This window comes from Amblyomma maculatum, chromosome 1 (genome assembly GCF_055883805.1).
Source record: "Amblyomma maculatum isolate TAMU_Amacu chromosome 1, ASM5588380v1, whole genome shotgun sequence".
In the NCBI taxonomy this organism is placed as follows: domain Eukaryota; kingdom Metazoa; phylum Arthropoda; class Arachnida; order Ixodida; family Ixodidae; genus Amblyomma; species Amblyomma maculatum.
Window position 1 is genome coordinate 123,842,853 of NC_139344.1, and position 13,271 is coordinate 123,856,123.

The following is a 13,271-nucleotide window of genomic DNA, read 5'->3' on the forward strand; positions in this document are numbered from 1 at the left end:
TTCCCGCCTCTGCCACAATAACCCGATAGCACGTATAAGCGGCCACACGTCTGCTTATAACAGCTCCTTCTTTCCTAACGCAATAGTACTCTGGAATTCGCTGCCTAAGGACATCGCTTCATGCACTTATCGTAAAACATTGCGCGAAAAATTAAAAGCTCATTTCATTCAGATATCGACTGCTTTGAGTATTATCTTATTTCTTATTTTAGTCCTAATTTATAGTTCTCTATAATCCTCTGCTAAACTCTTGCACGAATACCGTAGTTGTCACGTGTACTTTGTAGTTCCTTTGTTTACTTTTCACTGTGTGCTTTATTTACATTTTTTCCGACATTTCCAAAACTATATGTCCCCCTCTCCCTAATGTATAGCCTTCGAGCCCTTACGGAATCAATAGATGAAATGAAAGATATACATATAATTGATTAGTAAGAAGGACCAGATTATGAGTGTTGGCTACGTTTTACTGTCAGGAAAACGTGTCAGTGAGCCTGTGATAATTACTGCATACTCCCACTGGAGTCAATGATGCTGACCCGTTGCGAATAGGTGCAACACATAAAAAAAGATTGAGGCAGCCCCGAACTCTGATACAGTGCTGTTTACATTATGAATACGAGTTAAACACTGTTCTCTTATGTACTTTTAAGTGACCCAACGCAAGTGTTCAGCCTATGCAAGTGTGAGAACAGTGTGCTAGCGAGGAAACTTCTGTATTAGCCTCCTCCTTTTCATCTTAGGCCTTCCGCTTTGTGGAAAAAAAAAATCCTCGTTTTATGAGAGCAGTGGATTATAGCTTGTCAAACACAAGAATAATGCCTTCAGATAGTTATTATTTTAGACGATGCGGCAAACCGGTCTAGGAGAGCTGACTGAGCTCTGCAAAGTGACGCTTTTCGCCTCTCCGATAGCGCCAGCTGCTCTTACGACTCGTTTCCCGGAAAGTGGTTCCTCCCAAAACTCATCTCGTAAAATAGCTTTATCGCCCTCCACCCTCTTTTTGACATGACTTTATTTTCCCTCTGAGACTTTCACAAACCGCCCGAATTTCCTCTTGCCTGCTTTGAATCGCGACATTGGTACTGGAGACCAGCCGCGAAGGAAGGTTACGCGTGCTTCGAAACACTGGGCTGCACTCTAACAAATATGATGCCGCACTTCCCGAGAGGAGAACAAGGCTAGCGATAAGCAGCAGCTGCCGCTGATCAATTTACATTCGCTAAGGAAGATGCGGCTGCAGCAGTAGACAACAACAACAACATTCCTTTGGACGAAAAGTACTCCGCAGCAGCGTACACGTTTGTCGGAACATTGAATTTTTATCCAAGAAGCCGCACAAGCGGTTAGACGTGAGGCACAAATCATTTATTTATGTCCGTGCAATGCTGCAATAGGGTGAAATAAAAGTGATGCACGAGCTGCGAAAAAAAGGATGTCATGATGCCAAGATAAAATTGGTGCGCTGACGGAAATGTGCACACTTGAACTGCATTCTTGTTCCAAGCTATTACAACGTGAGAATACAGAAGAACGTTCTCTAAAAGCTTGTTGTGTTAATGAGAGCGACCGATTTGTGAACATACAGTCATGGGAAAGCGAAACCGAAATGAAGCAGCGGCGACCAACACTCGCCAGTGGCTCCGTGCAACACCGAGAACATGGCCCAACGTCGAAGTAGACTCTGCTCGGAGACCGGAGGCGCTGCGATCGTCATGGAGGACAGACGTGCTCATATTAGCTCCGTCGCTAATTCCCGCTTTCGCAGTGCTAATTAGTTTGGATCGAGAAGTTTTTAATACCACCGTGCTCGTGAAGGTATCCGCCATCATCCGATACCTGACTTTTATCAAAGGTGCGTCATTTTCGAATTAGCGGACTTCCTGATTCAGCGCCAAGAGGAGACGCTAGGCCGAAGCGAACCCAGGGCTCGCTAGGCCTAGCCGGCCGTACTTCAGCCACGACATGGAGGATTCCGCCGCCACTTCGGTGCATAACATCCAGATTTCCCCGATGAGCGTACAAGTAGCAGGAGAAGAAATTACCCCCGAGGAATTTCAACGCTCGCCCGGATGGCTGCACATCGGCGGGCGCAGAAGCCGACCACGCCTGCAAGGAACGCCGAGTGAGTCTACTTCTCAACCTGATACACCGAGCTCCTAGAAAAACCCTAAATTCATCAAGAGCGTTAGGGCCGCAGTTATTCGGGCGGCTCGCATGCCCGCCATGCCAGCAGAAGAAATTAAGATCGTCGTGCGTCCCCGCGGAGGGCTCGATATTTACAAGGCAGGAGCTGCATGCGTCACTACTGCCATCATGGTGGCAGCAGGAATTGAGGCGCCACATCGAGCTGAGGATACAGCGTGTCCCAATGCGCAACAGAACATAATGGTGATCAGCACTCCGAACGAAGAGCGGGCGGAAAAGTATGCTCGAATTCAAGCTATTAATGTCCAAGGCAACACGTACCAAGTCAGTGCTTATGGAACGGCCGCCCACGACACAGTCAAGGGCGTGATCAGGGGCATATGACTCAAAGACAGCGAAGCTGAAATAATGCAGCAGGTCGTAACCAAGTATAACCCCCTCGCCGCGGGTGCGAAGCGTATCAGAAATACAACGACAGTCATCGTAGTGTTCAATGGTATCAAGGTTCCTAAGTATGTGCGATACGGATCCACGCTGTACCCGTGCAGTCTCTACAAGAAGCAAAAAGAAGTTTGCAGGGTATGCGGCAAAATCGGCCACAGGCGCGACGTGTGTCCTACACCAAACGCACGTGTGTGCCTTGCATGCGATGCTTCTAATCCAAGAGAGGGCCACACATGTGTCCCCAAATGCAAGCTCTGCGGTGAGCAACACCCCACCGGGGACCGCGTCTCCAAAGCCAAATACAAAGTTCCATACGTCGTGCGGCGACGGAGATGGGAACGCCGTAACGCCGAAGAACAGCAAAAGGAAGCAGTCGAACGCAGTAATGCCGAAGAACATCACAAGCAAGCACTCGACTCAAGCTCGTTTCCACGTCTCGGACGCTCTCACTCGCGCAGTGCTTCCCGTAACGGATCCCGAAGAGCGTCGCGCAGCGCGTCGCGTGACCGTGACTAATCTCACAGGAACAAACGCGACGCTAAGCGTTCGCGCTCCCGTGACAGAATCAGTTGGCCGGACGCAGCAAAGGGCGAAGTTAAAAGCAGCAACGCAAGCTCTAACAGCGCCACTACTGGCCGAAGCACACAGAGCAGCTGGCAGGAATGGACTACCAGCCCCTACTACAAGGACCTCGAACAACTCCGTGTCGCCAACGCGACTCTGTTGGAAACCACGCGCCGGCTTACCCAAGAGCTAGCCGACGTCAAGAAAGAACTACAAGCACAGCGATTTCAGCCAACCATTGGCCCAGCTCAGTCACCCGAGACACTTACACTCCCTCCGTTATCCCCGAGAACACCGACACGCCATCCCATCAAGGTGGTACACACTCAATGGACATATCACAAAACGAGCCCGAAGGGGAGAAAACCACTGACCCAACCCCCAAGAAACGAGCGCGCACCTCATCACGACAACATAAGGACCTAACCCAATTGGAAACTCAGCTCGAAACCAAAATTGAAGCGCTCACCAACACCTATGCCGACACAGCTGTCGTCACTGACCAACGCCTGGCGCGGCTGGAGGAACTAATCACCACGTCCTACGGAACCATACAGGAGCGCTTCGACTTCATTGAACAAACCCTCAAGCCCATAGTATGCAGCCCCATATTTGCTGCGCAATTCGCAAACCACCCATATCTCCAAAAACAGACGCAAGCCTCAACTCCATCACAACCATGTCCCAGCCCCAAGCCACAATAGGATCGCTACCCGGCCTTACGGTCTGGCAGTGGAACTGCCACAGTTACAACAACAAGAGAGCAGTGCTGCAACAACACATCACCACGGTAACCAAGAAACCTGACATCATTCTGCTGCAAGAAACGGTGACGGCGAACCCAACCCTCGCTGGGTATCGCGCTCACGTTAGCCCAGCGGAGGGACGAGGCGTCTGCACATTCGTCCGCAAAGGGCTCACGTTCATTGAACATCAGCTCAGACACGGCCGCAGCAGGGTGGAATACACCTTCACTGAAATCATTCCAAGCAAACAACGTAAAAGCCGCCTGTTCATAGCTAACATATACAGTAACCCCAAGCACCAAACACAGAAATTCAAGACCCTGCTACACACAGCCAGCACCCAAGCCAAAGGCAAAACTTTGCTGATTGGAGGAGACTTCAACGCCTCCCATCGAGCGTGGGGTTACGTGAAAGACACGGCGAAGGGACGGGACCTACTACAGGATACCCTGGACCACGACTGCACCCTGATCACGGATCCCAATCATCCTACCCGAATAGGCAATTCCGTAGCATGAGACACCACACCAGACCTTACATTCATCAAGAACGACCACACTGGCAAAGTAACATGGCGCAACACCGGCGTTGACCTGGGAAGTGACCACTACATCCTCGAAATTACGATTCCCAATCAATTCCGGGGCAACACCATTACACACAAATGGACGGATTGGGACGGTTTCCGTAAGGGACGACCAACCACACCGCAAGACATCACAGGCATTGAAACCTGGTCGGCAGAGCTCCGCGATGCAGTGCACTCGGCCACCAAGACCATTGAAACGGACGAGGACAGCATAGCTATGGACAGTCGTCTGGCCCATCTCATCGAGGCCAAACGTTCGATACAGGCGCGCTGGAAGCGGCAACGGCTGAATCGCAAATTGAGAAAGAAGGTGGCCGACTTAAACAGGGCCATTCAACATCACTGCAAGATCCTGTGCCGGCAGCAGTGGAACGAAGTCTGCAACCGAGCTGACGGGCAACTACATCGTGGTTGCACATGGAATCTATTTCGGCACCTCCCAAACGAAACTAAGACCAAGTCACACCAGCGCGATCGCCTGGCCTGCCTCATACACACCGCCACACAACAACAAGGAAAAGACGTCGTTATCAAGGCCCTGGAAGCCAAGTATCTGCCACACACGCCAACGGAAACCCACCCGCCATACGGGGGGCTGCCGAACGCGTGGCTCGACCGAGACATTACCATGTCAGAGGTACGGGCAGCGCTGCACGAGCTCAACGCCCGCTCAGCAGCCGGCCCCGATCTTATTACCAACAAGATGCTACGCAACCTCGACTATGTATTGATCGAGGCCTTAACCCGCTACTATAACAAATGCTGGCGTTCGGGCAAGCTCCCCCGACAATGGAAAACGGCGAGAACAATCCTAATCCCGAAACCGGGCAAACCATCGGATATCGGCAACTTGCGTCCCATCTCGCTCACGTCCTGCGTGGGCAAGGTGCTTGAGCACGTGCTTTCCAACCGATGGCAGGAGTACCTGGAAAAGGAAAACCTATATCCGGATACGACGATCGGCTTCAGGCGCAGACTCAGCACGCAAGGCGCCATGCTACAGCTCAAACAAGAAATAATCGACAACAAGACACAAGACAGCAAAGTAATTCTGGGACTTGATTTACAAAGCGCATTCGACAAAGTCAAACACTCAGCCATATTAGCACAAGTATCGAGACTCAACATGGGGGTAGCGAGCTACAATTACATCCAAGACTTCTTGACCAACCGCACGGTGGAACTGCACGCCGGAGACCTTAAGTTCCCCGAACACAAGCTCGGAAGCACGGGTACCCCGCAAGGTTCAGTCATCTCGCCGTTGCTCTTCAACCTTGTCATGATCGGGGTAGCGTGGGCAGTAGAGGGGACCGGCGTCCGGCATACGATCTACGCCGACGACATTACCCTGTGGGCGGCAGGTGGCACCGACGCCAGCATTGAGCAGCAGCTCCAAGAGGCTGTTACTGCCATCGAGCAACACCTTAACGGCACAGGCCTAGTGTGCTCGCCCGCCAAATCCGAGTTGTTCGTCCTCACACCATTACAACGGGGACGGAAACGCGCTCCCCTTCGGGAGTGCGATCACATAAAGATCGTCGCTGCATCGGGGCAGCGCATCCCCGAAGTTCCCAAGATCAGGGTCCTGGGCCTGCTACTAAACAAGAACGGCCGCAACGACGAGACCATCAACAAGATTACCACCAAGGCAATGGACGCTATCCGGCTCATACACCGAGTCTCGACACGATGGGCAGGCATGCGTGAAGACAGTCTTCTGCGCCTCGTCCAGTCGTTCGTGATCAGTCACATCGCCTACGTTGCGGCCTACCTCAACTGGCAGGCCGCTGACCGGACAAAGATAAACACGCTGATCAGACGGGTTTACAAGACGGCGCTGGGATTAATGGGGACCACGAGTACGGCTCGGCTCCTGCAGCTCGGCGTCCATAACACCTCAGAAGAAATAGCCGAGGCGCAGCTCACGGCGCAAATGGAGCGCCTCTCTACCACCAAAACAGGCCGCAGTATACTGACGTCCCTGGGTTACAATCCCCGAGCTCCCAGTCGGCAATCGTGCGAGATCAGCGATGAGGCGCGGGCCCACATCTACGTGGACCCCATCCCGAAAAACATGCACCCCGAGTACAACCAAGAACGGCGGCAGGCGCGGGCCAAAGTCCTCGTCGAGCAACATGCCCAGGACCCGCACGCCCGGTTCGCGGACGCTGCGGAATACAAGCGAGAAGGATTCGGGGCAGTAGCAGTTGCGGCGGCTACCGGCATCAAAACAACGGCAGCGAGCGTGCGGTGCACGGACGCCACAGACGCCGAGGAGGTTGCCATCGCTCTGGCGATCTCGGAGGCCTAGTGTCGCACCGTGCTCAGCGACTCGAGGAACGCTGTGCACAAGTTTGCCAAGGGGCGAGTGTGCGCGCAGGCGGCCGCCATCATCAGTAAGCTCCAGCTTTAAGACCGCGGCAACACTATCCGCATCAAGTGGTTCCCGGCGCACGCGGGAGATTGTGCAACCTCACCGAATCACAACGAGACGGCCCATTCGGCGGCGCGAGCGCTTACCTTCCGCGCCCCCGAGAAGGACCATTCCGAATGGTGGTTCGAAACAAAAGACCGAATGACCAGTTACGAGGAAGTGACAAAATTTTACCGCCTAGCTCGACGGACAATGCCGCCGCCTCACCCGGCACTTAGTCGGGAGGAGGCGGTCATCCTAAGGCAAATGCAAACCGGGTCACTCCTAGCCCCGGCAATGCTACACGTCCTCCACCCAGACATCTACACGAGTGATATGTGCAGTGTATGTCAAGTGGGTCCGGCGGACCAATGACACATCATGTGTAACTCTGCCAGGTTCCCGACCGAAGCTGCATCCAGGACATACCCGCCGGAAATTCAAAGTACTGTGCAGAATACAGACAAGGACATGCAACTATGGGCCGTCCAGCAGGCCCGGGGTGCGCTCGAAAAGCACAAGCCTCACAAATGAGGTAGTGCAGAGTAGGGCTTAACCCCGGGTAAACGCTTGGCCAGCGTCACGACGCTTTAACCCGTCGTTTGCCGGCTCCCTAATAAAGTTATACATACATACATACATACATACTCTGCTCGGAGTGCGCTGCTGTCTTCTCATTTCGAGTGACATGATGACGTTGTTAGGCAATACTATGGAAGACATACCTGTAAAACTAAACCATCAAAATAAAATTTAAATAAAAATTCGGGACATCAGAACGTGGCCAAAAGTTGACAGACAGGAACGATAAAAAGAGGTGCAACGAAGGCACGCCAATCTGCTTATCTCAAAAACCTTTTGTTCCAATTCAGGCGCTCTTGCCCGCGCTCTCGCTCCGGTGTTTTTCGCATGAGAGTGAGCAGACCTGAAATCGAGAAAAGGGACGTGTATGCTCATCGATCATGCTGTTTGAGAGAGCGTCGTGCGCTTGGCAGTTTTGCTTCGCACGAAGCAAACCTCGCCAAGCAAGTGTTAGCGCCGAGCGCAGAGAGCGTTTTTTTTTTTTTTTTTTTTTTTTTTTCCATTTCATTTCCAGCGTCTTGTGGCCTTAGAGTGGTGCAAATGCGCAACGTTCTCAGCACGACGGTAGGCCCCTGTTGCATTTGTGGGCAGCGCCTCCAGGGCATTTCTTTTATTTAGAGTAACCTCTCCCTGATTACAACCCTAGCCCACCTTGATCAATTCCCTTAAGCATCGGACTAACACCATTCCCCCTTCGAGTTCGTGGTCAGGTCATTCCTGCCCTACCATGTAATCTCCTAGCCTTCCTAGTTTGCTATGTGGGTAAACCGCCCCACATAGCAAACCTGCCCCTGGTAGGTTGCGGTTCCGAGTTCAGACCCCTCAACGGGATGAATGTTTTTTTAACGTGTATTAGTTTCTGCCAGAGTATGTAGCTTTATATTTCAGCCCTACGGCTGCGCTTTGGTAGACGCTAACTCCCTTAAACTAAATACTCCGTTATCGAGAGCACTCGTAAAATTCTTTTTTTGGTAAGTAACTATTGCAATTGGCTTTTTGGCTATACTTGGGTGCTTATTGCAAATATGTGCTCTTTTCAGAAACACTACAACGCGTGATTTGCACCACTGGCCCACATCGTTTACCTCTACCTCTGAAACCCGTTTGTCTAAAACTCCCGCTGATAATCATGTGTTTGCATCACCTGCATTGCTACCCAATTTATCTTGTTTTTCATCAACATTTGGATTTTGTGCTTGTATTATTTTGTTTTACAGCATTCTGCCATTACATTATGTCTTCCACTCCTTTCTGCACCACTCCCAGTGGGAAGATGACCGCTTTCATCAAATTAGGCGAAGGTGCCACTATTCTCTTGTTTTCGTTTAAATAATGACGCTTGGTAAATTTCATTGCATGAGCGATGCAACCGCACCATTCGAAAAATCGTAGCTGGTCGTAACCCAAACCGCAATTAAAGCGCCGGCGTTTTGTTCTCCCCTACGTTTTGTATACTTGTGCATTGGTGGCCGTTTATTTTAAATATTCGTCTTTCATGGTTAACAAAATGCAAAACATCGAAGTGGAGAGACTGGAGCAACGAGAGACGAGAACATATCAGAAAGCTGGAGCCGGTGGTCCAAAAACGTGATAATAAATGGGGAGGCAAGTATATGAATGGTAAGTTTATGCTCCAGACCTCATCACAAAGTTGCACTAAACTCGTTCGGCGCCTAGAGATATGATGAGCACGGGGCTAATAGCGAGCTTTAAAATAGGGGGACCCTATCGGTTAGGGGAATGGGCACCGTGCAGGAGTAACTCGCGGCGGGAAGGAGATTTTTGTAGTGGCCCGTGCGCCCGGACACGCCGCGGAGACGCGGCGGATCTGCAGTGCGTGGGTCGTATTCGCCGTTCGTTCTTTCTATGCGCAGCATTCTATGATTACAAATGAATTGCTAGGTTACACCCGCTGGGTTGCTGGATTGCGCACATTTTTACTGGTCTGATAAAATATTTTACACGTCCCCAAATATGCTTTACGAAGCGAAGCGACGCTAAGTTTGGATCGCTGCCATCCAGCGAGCAGTGAGCAGACAATCATGCCCCAATTTGCCTCGTCCAGATTTTCCGCGAGCATTTTTCCCGGAAGAGGAGAAACTACATTCACCTGCGTTAGCAGCCTATCTCAACTTATAAATAATAATAATAATAATAATAATAATAATAATAATAATAATAATAATAATAATAATAATAATATTATTATTATTATTATTATTATTATTATTATTATTATTATTATTATTATTATTATTATTATTATTATTATTATTATTATTATTATTATTATTATTATAAAAGAAACTGGGCAACTCGTGGGCATTAGCACTATCTGCAAGTCGCCAATTGGCACGCCCGACAAATGGAATGCACGTCTACTGGAACTGCCGTGCGCGCCCAGTGGGCCGTGCTCGAGAAAGCAGTTGATCATTGCATATTTTTTATTTAAGATGTCCTGTGGTCTATATTTCACTGACTAAGATAGCTTGCATTAGCACCAGTACAATGCAGAGAGTAATCAACGGGAATGGAGCGTTTGCATTGCGCATTTACTATGTATTGCGCTTAGTTTTGGGAATTTGTTTTAGCAAATTTTTTTTGTTGCTTTCTTTCATTGTTTTTTCTTCCCTCTCAGGTGGTTCCTTTGTTCCTTGGACACCCTTTCCTTCCACGCTTATGCCGCTACTTTCCTTCTTCTCCTGGGCGGTTTCCTTTGTACGTCCCTAACGTTTTTTATCTCCTCATTCTTCGCTTTCTCGTCCCCCCCCCCTTTCCCTCTACTAAAGTGCGCACTTTTCACTGTAAACGTTTCTCCTTGCCTGCCCTGTCAGTTCTCTTAGCCCTACATCGGACCATTGGCCGATCTCTGACCCGCTTTAATCATTTTCCCAAGCAATCGCTAAAACTTTCAGGTACATTGATGAGCACTTTGTCTTCTTGGAATGTAAATGTAATGCAACCCAAACGAAATATGTAAAAAAAAAAAAAAAAAAAACCTTCCCCATCTGACGTTGAAGTACCAGCTGTACGCTTCACACTCCTCTGTAGATGTGATTCATAAAGGCCCTTTCTGCCATTCCATACTCTTTATTCATTTAGTTGTGTTAATGACATTTCGATGTCTACTGAGCTGTTCAAAACTCGAATGATGAGCTGTTTCTCATTCCACGATGCCCAATCGAGACTATAGTAACAGTAATTGTTTCTTTTTTTACTTATTCGTGGACGTTCTGAACAGATTTTGCATTCCATCCTGCTCCAAACAAGTGGTCGAGCGGCTGGCTGGCATCTGTTACTTTCCCCTGCCCTAATTTAATTTTGTGGCAGAGAACTTGAAAGTACCGTTAAAGAGGCAATAAGTTATGTTACAAAAAAAAAAAATAAATAGAACGAGCATTCAAGTCGGGATTTGAAGCAGGACGTCCTTTCAACGAAAGAGAAAAGTAGGCATGCTATAATTACTACATGTCTGACAGAGAGAAGAACATGCATGTGTATTAGAAACCGTAGATCGCTTGTTATACCGTGCTCTAAGGGAGGTTTCCATTCTCATCGCTGTGCCGCTGTATCCGCGACCGCGTGCGCGAGCACCGCATGGACAGAGCAGTCAGTGTCAATATGCCATCCTTATTTATCCTCAAGAAACGTGGCACCCGCTACACCACAAAAACAGCTTAAGCTTTTCAAAAGTCTTCTGCCTAATATAAGCGCCTGCGGTATTGTCAAGCCCCGGTAAACGTTCTGGAGTTTTCAGGCTTCTCGCGTTGTTTATTATTTTATTTTTCAGATCTTTTTCTCCTCTTCGGCTCCACCTTCATTTATTTCGATTCCTTTTCTATACTCGTTCCATCCTTATCGGCCGCTCAATTCCCCGGAGCTTTCCCCCTTCTTTTGTGGCTGTTTTTCTCAGCCAGTCCAGCTTGGAGCGTTCGAGGCTGGCCTTTGTGAAGCTTTACCACACGTGGGAGGAGGGGAGTTCGCCACAAATGTTTTTTACATTTTTCAACTTTTTACTTTTTTTTACCCCACCCCCCTCCCCAACCCCCTTCGTTTCATGCTCGGCCTTTTCCAAACGTGCGCGCTTCTCCTTCTGTCGTCTTCCGTTTGTTGTGTTTCCAGCCTTGAAATAAACACCCAGTAGGCAGCCAGGACTCGTCCGTGTCTTTCCGTCTTGTATCGTGTGACTCCCGCATTGTTTATGCTTCTCTGCATACTCCAGCTGGCCAAAACTGCCACCATTTTCTAGCGCAGACTCCGAATTGATTCCCACGACCACCTCTTTCAAGCTCGCGCCCTGCAGGTGCCCGCGCCGGTCACTAAAAAAATTCACCGGCGCCCACTCGTGGCGCTGCCTGTTCGCCGCGAGTGCTGCCCCCTGGGTTTCTAACGGTGCCCATAGGGGAATAGCGATGCGCGAGTGCGCATGCTTAAAATAATTACCACACCCCTCACCCTTTCATCGCAACATTCCGCGCGTGCGCATTGTCGACCGCAATTACCTTATCTCCATAAAAGATAGAATCCCTCTATTCTAAAATTCGCTAACATTCGCTACACCGAGCATCTGAAGGCACGCCTTGTAGGGACATGGGAAGACCTGAATAAAAAATTAAAAAAATGCCCATTTCATTTGTATAGGCGCAAACCCAAAAGGCTTTTGTCCACGTAAGCTTCTTTATCCGTATGCAAGCCTCCTTGCAGGCGACATTGGTTCATGTATTGTTAGTTTTCGGAAGGCTACACAATAATGATATGGGAGATATAATCGCGCTGCAATAAAATGTAATGAAACCAGGCAAAAGCTTTAATTTACAGAGATTCACATGCAGTTTTTCCATGCGCACTTTCACACAGGAACAAAAGCAAGAGCGTAAAACTCCGCGCCAGATGGCGTAAAACTGCGCGCCAGAACTTCGCGGTACCTTGAGATGGTTCGTAGTTCGCGATTGTTTCCGAAGTTCCTCGGTTTCCCAACGAAGTGCAGGATAAGATGCAGCCGGTTTGGTTTGGTTTGGTAAAACTTTATTTCCCACAGTAGGGGTCCTGGAGGACACTCGGCTAGGCGCCAGGTGTAGAGGGTTGTAGGTGTAGAGAGGTGCAGCCGGTTCACCGAAGTTAAATGAGATAGGCAAATTCATTTACATAGTTAAGAGTCAAGATCAAGATCGAGGTTCAAGATAATACCAGAATTGCTTGAGGTCAGATTTTAAGTCTTCCGAATTTAGAGGGGAAACTTGGCTGTTTCTTAATTAATCAATGACATTCGTTGACGAAAACCTTCCCACGATAAGATGATGCCTTCACACTCTCGCCGGTCCTCCACCACGACGCGGGTCGATTGATGTGTTATCGCTCCTTGGAATGGGAATTCTTCGGAGCCGACGAAGGTGATCTAAGCTCGTTCGCTGTCAGCTCGCTGTCAGCCTTGCGTGAACTTCCGCTCCCAAACAGTCGCGTCTCCGCCGACTGTCCGTTTATGGGCCTCCGGCTTCCCGGTTTTGTCATGTGCACCCCACTTCTGATGCAACCGCCGTTTTCAAGGCAGAGGTCTTCGAACAGTGTCTCCTGACCGAAGCGGGCGGCGGCGGTTGCGCGACCGAAAAAGGGGGCTGGTCGTTTCCGTCCCGCAGGCGGTGCGCTGGCGGCGTCTGGACTGCAAAGGAAGGGGCAACGGGCCGTCGCCAGCAACACGTGCACGCAACCGAAGCACTTCTCCGAACGTGCTGCCGGCGAGTAAACACGGACACCAACAAGTACGTACACTTCACACCTGCCCTGGCAT

At 49.7% G+C, this 13,271-nt stretch overlaps 1 pseudogene; it reads left to right on the top strand.

The window, feature by feature from the left end:
* Nucleotides 1–3,254: 3,254 nt before the first annotated feature.
* On the top strand, nt 3,255–7,438 carry LOC146203842 (uncharacterized; annotated as a pseudogene).
* Nucleotides 7,439–13,271: the final 5,833 nt, after the last annotated feature.